Genomic DNA, 6,755 nt, shown 5'->3' with positions numbered 1-6,755 from the left:
CTTTTTATCCTCATTACCAGTAAAACCATTTGAGCTAATTCCCCACACTTGACAACGTATGACACTTGGCTGCCCAGAGCTAGGTGAAAAATGATTAACTTATTTTTATTTGATGATGATGATGATGATGATGTTGTTGTTGTTGTTGTTGTTTCAGACAGTTGTTGCCTTAGGTTTCATTCCTTCTTTTTATCCTCATTACCAGTAAAACCAGGTAGGAGAAAAAAAAAAAAAAAAGTATTGTCCTTCGAGCCGGAATTGAACCAGCGACCTAAGGATGCCAATGTGTTCCACTACAGTCCTCCGCTCTACCAGCTGAGCTATCGAAGGAAGGATGGGAGGGTTGCTCCTTGAGGACAATACACAATTCAGCAAAAGGCTGGCAAGCTCAGCTGACTGCAGCAGTCAATAGCTGCCACCACTGTTTTTCTTCTTGTTGCCGAGTGTGCGTTAACAGTGCTTCCAGAACACAGGGGCCAGTGGCACAATGGGATAGTCTGACTACACATCAGAAGATTGTAGGTTTGACTCCTGCCTGGCTCGCGACTGTTGTTGTATGCTTGTTTACCCTCAGCTTTGGAAATTTGTAGGACAGGGTTGATAAATGGCGACCTCGAGGTGTCTCTGCCTCCTTAGCGCAGTAGGTAGCGCGTCAGTCTCATAATCTGAAGGTCCTGAGTTCGATCCTCAGAGGGGGCAGCTTCTGTGTGTTTTTTTTAATAGACTATTTTACAGCTGTTGGAATGAAATCTTTGTTCCCAAGTTAGACCAGATTGAACATTTTCGAACCATTTATTAAAGAAAGAGCATCCATTGGAGAATGCAGGTATCGATCCCGCTACTTCTCGCATGCTAAACGAGCGCTCTACCATTTGAGCTAATTCCCCACATTTGACAACGTATGACACGTGGCTGCCCAGAGCTAGGTGAAAATGATTAACTTATTTTTATTTGATGATGATGATGATGATGATGTTGTTGTTGTTGTTGTTGTTGTTTCAGACAGTTGTTGCCTTAGGTTTCATTCCTTCTTTTTATCCTCATTACCAGTAAAACCATTTGAGCTAATTCCCCACACTTGACAACGTATGACACGTGGCTGCCCAGAGCTAGGTGAAAATGATTAACTTATTTTTATTTGATGATGATGATGATGATGATGTTGTTGTTGTTGTTGTTGTTGTTTCAGACAGTTGTTGCCTTAGGTTTCATTCCTTCTTTTTATCCTCATTACCAGTAAAACCATTTGAGCTAATTCCCCACACTTGACAACGTATGACACGTGGCTGCCCAGAGCTAGGTGAAAATGATTAACTTATTTTTATTTGATGATGATGATGATGATGATGTTGTTGTTGTTGTTGTTGTTGTTGTTGTTGTTTCAGACAGTTGTTGCCTTAGGTTTCATTCCTTCTTTTTATCCTCATTACCAGTAAAACCATTTGAGCTAATTCCCAACACTTGACAACGTATGACACGTGGCTTCCCAGAGCTAGGTGAAAATGATTAACTTATTTTTATTTGATGATGATAATGATGATGTTGTTGTTGTTGTTGTTTCAGACAGTTGTTGCCTTAGGTTTCATTCCTTCTTTTTATCCTCATTACCAGTAAAACCATTTGAGCTAATTCCCCACACTTGACAACGTATGACACGTGGCTGCCCAGAGCTAGGTGAAAATGATTAACTTATTTTTATTTGATGATGATGATGATGATGTTGTTGTTGTTGTTGTTTCAGACAGTTGTTGCCTTAGGTTTCATTCCTTCTTTTTATCCTCATTACCAGTAAAACCATTTGAGCTAATTCCCCACACTTGACAACGTATGACACGTGGCTGCCCCAGAGCTAGGTGAAAATGATTAACTTATTTTTATTTGATGATGATGATGATGATGTTGTTGTTGTTGTTGTTGTTGTTGTTTCAGACAGTTGTTGCCTTAGGTTTCATTCCTTCTTTTTATCCTCATTACCAGTAAAACCATTTGAGCTAATTCCCCACACTTGACAACGTATGACACTTGGCTGCCCAGAGCTAGGTGAAAATGATTAACTTATTTTTATTTGATGATGATGATGATGATGATGTTGTTGTTGTTGTTGTTGTTTCAGACAGTTGTTGCCTTAGGTTTCATTCCTTCTTTTTATCCTCATTACCAGTAAAACCATTTGAGCTAATTCCCAACACTTGACAACGTATGACACGTGGCTTCCCAGAGCTAGGTGAAAATGATTAACTTATTTTTATTTGATGATGATGATGATGATGTTGTTGTTGTTGTTGTTTCAGACAGTTGTTGCCTTAGGTTTCATTCCTTCTTTTTATCCTCATTACCAGTAAAACCATTTGAGCTAATTCCCCACACTTGACAACGTATGACACGTGGCTGCCCAGAGCTAGGTGAAAATGATTAACTTATTTTTATTTGATGATGATGATGATGATGATGATGTTGTTGTTGTTGTTGTTGTTTCAGACAGTTGTTGCCTTAGGTTTCATTCCTTCTTTTTATCCTCATTACCAGTAAAACCAGGTAGGAGAAAAAAAAAAAAAAAAGTATTGTCCTTCGAGCCGGAATTGAACCAGCGACCTAAGGATGCCAATGTGTTCCACTACAGTCCTCCGCTCTACCAGCTGAGCTATCGAAGGAAGGATGGGAGGGTTGCTCCTTGAGGACAATACACAATTCAGCAAAAGGCTGGCAAGCTCAGCTGACTGCAGCAGTCAATAGCTGCCACCACTGTTTTTCTTCTTGTTGCCGAGTGTGCGTTAACAGTGCTTCCAGAACACAGGGGCCAGTGGCACAATGGATAGTCTGACTACACATCAGAAGATTGTAGGTTTGACTCCTGCCTGGCTCGCGACTGTTGTTGTATGCTTGTTTACCCTCAGCTTTGGAAATTTGTAGGACAGGGTTGATAAATGGCGACCTCGAGGTGTCTCTGCCTCCTTAGCGCAGTAGGTAGCGCGTCAGTCTCATAATCTGAAGGTCCTGAGTTCGATCCTCAGAGGGGGCAGCTTCTGTGTGTTTTTTTTAATAGACTATTTTACAGCTGTTGGAATGAAATCTTTGTTCCAAGTTAGACCAGATTGAACATTTTCGAACCATTTATTAAAGAAAGAGCATCCATTGGAGAATGCAGGTATCGATCCCGCTACTTCTCGCATGCTAAACGAGCGCCTCTACCATTTGAGCTAATTCCCCACATTTGACAACGTATGACACGTGGCTGCCCAGAGCTAGGTGAAAATGATTAACTTATTTTTATTTGATGATGATGATGATGATGTTGTTGTTGTTGTTGTTGTTGTTTCAGACAGTTGTTGCCTTAGGTTTCATTCCTTCTTTTTATCCTCATTACCAGTAAAACCATTTGAGCTAATTCCCCACACTTGACAACGTATGACACGTGGCTGCCCAGAGCTAGGTGAAAATGATTAACTTATTTTTATTTGATGATGATGATGATGATGTTGTTGTTGTTGTTGTTTCAGACAGTTGTTGCCTTAGGTTTCATTCCTTCTTTTTATCCTCATTACCAGTAAAACCATTTGAGCTAATTCCCCACACTTGACAACGTATGACACGTGGCTGCCCAGAGCTAGGTGAAAATGATTAACTTATTTTTATTTGATGATGATGATGATGATGATGTTGTTGTTGTTGTTGTTGTTGTTGTTGTTGTTTCAGACAGTTGTTGCCTTAGGTTTCATTCCTTCTTTTTATCCTCATTACCAGTAAAACCATTTGAGCTAATTCCCCACACTTGACAACGTATGACACTTGGCTGCCCAGAGCTAGGTGAAAATGATTAACTTATTTTTATTTGATGATGATGATGATGATGATGTTGTTGTTGTTGTTGTTGTTTCAGACAGTTGTTGCCTTAGGTTTCATTCCTTCTTTTTATCCTCATTACCAGTAAAACCATTTGAGCTAATTCCCAACACTTGACAACGTATGACACGTGGCTTCCCAGAGCTAGGTGAAAATGATTAACTTATTTTTATTTGATGATGATGATGATGATGTTGTTGTTGTTGTTGTTTCAGACAGTTGTTGCCTTAGGTTTCATTCCTTCTTTTTATCCTCATTACCAGTAAAACCATTTGAGCTAATTCCCCACACTTGACAACGTATGACACGTGGCTGCCCAGAGCTAGGTGAAAATGATTAACTTATTTTTATTTGATGATGATGATGATGATGTTGTTGTTGTTGTTGTTTCAGACAGTTGTTGCCCTTAGGTTTCATTCCTTCTTTTTATCCTCATTACCAGTAAAACCATTTGAGCTAATTCCCCACACTTGACAACGTATGACACGTGGCTGCCCAGAGCTAGGTGAAAATGATTAACTTATTTTTATTTGATGATGATGATGATGATGTTGTTGTTGTTGTTGTTGTTGTTGTTTCAGACAGTTGTTGCCTTAGGTTTCATTCCTTCTTTTTATCCTCATTACCAGTAAAACCATTTGAGCTAATTCCCCACACTTGACAACGTATGACACGTGGCTGCCCAGAGCTAGGTGAAAATGATTAACTTATTTTTATTTGATGATGATGATGATGATGATGTTGTTGTTGTTGTTGTTGTTTCAGACAGTTGTTGCCTTAGGTTTCATTCCTTCTTTTTATCCTCATTACCAGTAAAACCAGGTAGGAGAAAAAAAAAAAAAAAGTATTGTCCTTCGAGCCGGAATTGAACCAGCGACCTAAGGATGCCAATGTGTTCCACTACAGTCCTCCGCTCTACCAGCTGAGCTATCGAAGGAAGGATGGGAGGGTTGCTCCTTGAGGACAATACACAATTCAGCAAAAGGCTGGCAAGCTCAGCTGACTGCAGCAGTCAATAGCTGCCACCACTGTTTTTCTTCTTGTTGCCGAGTGTGCGTTAACAGTGCTTCCAGAACACAGGGGCCAGTGGCACAATGGATAGTCTGACTACACATCAGAAGATTGTAGGTTTGACTCCTGCCTGGCTCGCGACTGTTGTTGTATGCTTGTTTACCCTCAGCTTTGGAAATTTGTAGGACAGGGTTGATAAATGGCGACCTCGAGGTGTCTCTGCCTCCTTAGCGCAGTAGGTAGCGCGTCAGTCTCATAATCTGAAGGTCCTGAGTTCGATCCTCAGAGGGGGCAGCTTCTGTGTGTTTTTTTTAATAGACTATTTTACAGCTGTTGGAATGAAATCTTTGTTCCCAAGTTAGACCAGATTGAACATTTTCGAACCATTTATTAAAGAAAGAGCATCCATTGGAGAATGCAGGTATCGATCCCGCTACTTCTCGCATGCTAAACGAGCGCTCTACCATTTTGAGCTAATTCCCCCACATTTGACAACGTATGACACGTGGCTGCCCAGAGCTAGGTGAAAATGATTAACTTATTTTTATTTGATGATGATGATGATGATGATGATGTTGTTGTTGTTGTTGTTGTTGTTTCAGACAGTTGTTGCCTTAGGTTTCATTCCTTCTTTTTATCCTCATTACCAGTAAAACCATTTGAGCTAATTCCCCACACTTGACAACGTATGACACGTGGCTGCCCAGAGCTAGGTGAAAATGATTAACTTATTTTTATTTGATGATGATGATGATGATGTTGTTGTTGTTGTTGTTTCAGACAGTTGTTGCCTTAGGTTTCATTCCTTCTTTTTATCCTCATTACCAGTAAAACCATTTGAGCTAATTCCCCACACTTGACAACGTATGACACGTGGCTGCCCAGAGCTAGGTGAAAATGATTAACTTATTTTTATTTGATGATGATGATGATGATGATGTTGTTGTTGTTGTTGTTGTTGTTGTTGTTGTTTCAGACAGTTGTTGCCTTAGGTTCATTCCTTCTTTTTATCCTCATTACCAGTAAAACCATTTGAGCTAATTCCCAACACTTGACAACGTATGACACGTGGCTTCCCAGAGCTAGGTGAAAATGATTAACTTATTTTTATTTGATGATGATAATGATGATGTTGTTGTTGTTGTTGTTTCAGACAGTTGTTGCCTTAGGTTTCATTCCTTCTTTTTATCCTCATTACCAGTAAAACCATTTGAGCTAATTCCCCACACTTGACAACGTATGACACGTGGCTGCCCAGAGCTAGGTGAAAATGATTAACTTATTTTTATTTGATGATGATGATGATGATGTTGTTGTTGTTGTTGTTTCAGACAGTTGTTGCCTTAGGTTTCATTCCTTCTTTTTATCCTCATTACCAGTAAAACCATTTGAGCTAATTCCCCACACTTGACAACGTATGACACGTGGCTGCCCAGAGCTAGGTGAAAATGATTAACTTATTTTTATTTGATGATGATGATGATGATGTTGTTGTTGTTGTTGTTGTTGTTGTTTCAGACAGTTGTTGCCTTAGGTTTCATTCCTTCTTTTTATCCTCATTACCAGTAAAACCATTTGAGCTAATTCCCCACACTTGACACGTATGACACGTGGCTGCCCAGAGCTAGGTGAAAATGATTAACTTATTTTTATTTGATGATGATGATGATGATGATGTTGTTGTTGTTGTTGTTGTTTCAGACAGTTGTTGCCTTAGGTTTCATTCCTTCTTTTTATCCTCATTACCAGTAAAACCAGGTAGGAGAAAAAAAAAAAAAAAAGTATTGTCCTTCGAGCCGGAATTGAACCAGCGACCTAAGGATGCCAATGTGTTCCACTACAGTCTTCCGCTCTACCAGCTGAGCTATCGAAGGAAGGATGGGAGGGTTGCTCCTTGAGGACAA

The 6,755-nt window shown here is 39.8% G+C and overlaps 7 non-coding genes across 7 annotated transcripts; 3 read left to right on the top strand and 4 right to left on the bottom strand.

Moving 5' to 3' along the window:
• Positions 1 to 243: 243 nt before the first annotated feature.
• trnay-gua (transfer RNA tyrosine (anticodon GUA)) lies at positions 244 to 330 on the bottom strand. The gene is given in 2 exon segments: positions 244 to 279; positions 294 to 330. It is a non-coding gene; the product is annotated as a tRNA-Tyr (tRNA).
• Positions 331 to 626: 296 nt separating this feature from the next.
• trnam-cau (transfer RNA methionine (anticodon CAU)) lies at positions 627 to 699 on the top strand. The gene has a single exon. It is a non-coding gene; the product is annotated as a tRNA-Met (tRNA).
• A 1,865-nt stretch (positions 700 to 2,564) lies between these two features.
• On the bottom strand, positions 2,565 to 2,651 carry trnay-gua (transfer RNA tyrosine (anticodon GUA)). The gene is given in 2 exon segments: positions 2,565 to 2,600; positions 2,615 to 2,651. It is a non-coding gene; the product is annotated as a tRNA-Tyr (tRNA).
• A 295-nt stretch (positions 2,652 to 2,946) lies between these two features.
• Positions 2,947 to 3,019, top strand: trnam-cau (transfer RNA methionine (anticodon CAU)). The gene has a single exon. It is a non-coding gene; the product is annotated as a tRNA-Met (tRNA).
• Positions 3,020 to 4,690: 1,671 nt separating this feature from the next.
• Positions 4,691 to 4,777, bottom strand: trnay-gua (transfer RNA tyrosine (anticodon GUA)). Its single transcript is given in 2 exon segments — positions 4,691 to 4,726; positions 4,741 to 4,777. It is a non-coding gene; the product is annotated as a tRNA-Tyr (tRNA).
• Positions 4,778 to 5,072: 295 nt separating this feature from the next.
• Positions 5,073 to 5,145, top strand: trnam-cau (transfer RNA methionine (anticodon CAU)). Its single transcript has one exon. It is a non-coding gene; the product is annotated as a tRNA-Met (tRNA).
• Positions 5,146 to 6,638: 1,493 nt separating this feature from the next.
• Positions 6,639 to 6,725, bottom strand: trnay-gua (transfer RNA tyrosine (anticodon GUA)). Its single transcript is given in 2 exon segments — positions 6,639 to 6,674; positions 6,689 to 6,725. It is a non-coding gene; the product is annotated as a tRNA-Tyr (tRNA).
• Positions 6,726 to 6,755: the final 30 nt, after the last annotated feature.

Source organism: Acipenser ruthenus, unplaced genomic scaffold, assembly GCF_902713425.1.
Source record: "Acipenser ruthenus unplaced genomic scaffold, fAciRut3.2 maternal haplotype, whole genome shotgun sequence".
NCBI classification, from domain to species: domain Eukaryota; kingdom Metazoa; phylum Chordata; class Actinopteri; order Acipenseriformes; family Acipenseridae; genus Acipenser; species Acipenser ruthenus.
The sequence above is the reverse complement of the archived record's forward strand: the minus strand, read 5'-3'. Positions and strand labels throughout refer to the sequence as shown.